General features: G+C 56.7%; 1 protein-coding gene across 1 annotated transcript in view; it reads right to left on the bottom strand.

Annotated features, from left to right (window-relative positions):
* Positions 1-122, bottom strand: part of AKIP1 (A-kinase interacting protein 1) — a 6,106-nt gene extending 5,984 nt beyond the window's left edge. The window contains exon 1 of the mRNA XM_018571143.1: positions 46-122. The gene's annotated coding sequence lies outside the window, so the exon portion shown is untranslated. The remainder of the gene's footprint in view (positions 1-45) is intronic.
* Between the last annotated feature and the right edge of the window lie 204 nt (positions 123-326).

The raw sequence follows: 326 nt of genomic DNA, 5'->3' as shown, positions 1-326 counted from the left end.
CCCCCCAAACTCGGGACCCCCAACAGAGCCATCTCCGCCCCTCACCTCTGATACAATGTATCACAGTCAGTCACGTGTCTCTCTTATGGCCATAATGATCCGCCCCGCACAGCCATTCGCTGCCGTCTCCTTCACGTGATCACGTGAGTTGTTAAACTGATCTGACGTCACCACGCCCTGCCGTTTGCCCTCCATACGTGATCTTCAGGCTGAGAGAGCGCCACACACAAGATGGCGGCCTGCAGGAAGTGGAGGTGCCTGACTGAGTCCTGAACTCTGCCTCTTTCTACAGGCAAACTGCTGCTCAGGTGTCCAAGGCACGATGC

Source organism: Nanorana parkeri, unplaced genomic scaffold (assembly GCF_000935625.1).
Source record: "Nanorana parkeri isolate BGI_ZX_2015 unplaced genomic scaffold, ASM93562v1 scaffold1687, whole genome shotgun sequence".
Lineage (NCBI taxonomy): Eukaryota > Metazoa > Chordata > Amphibia > Anura > Dicroglossidae > Nanorana > Nanorana parkeri.
Note: the sequence above shows the minus strand (reverse complement) of the source record. Positions and strands in the feature narration are given on the sequence as shown.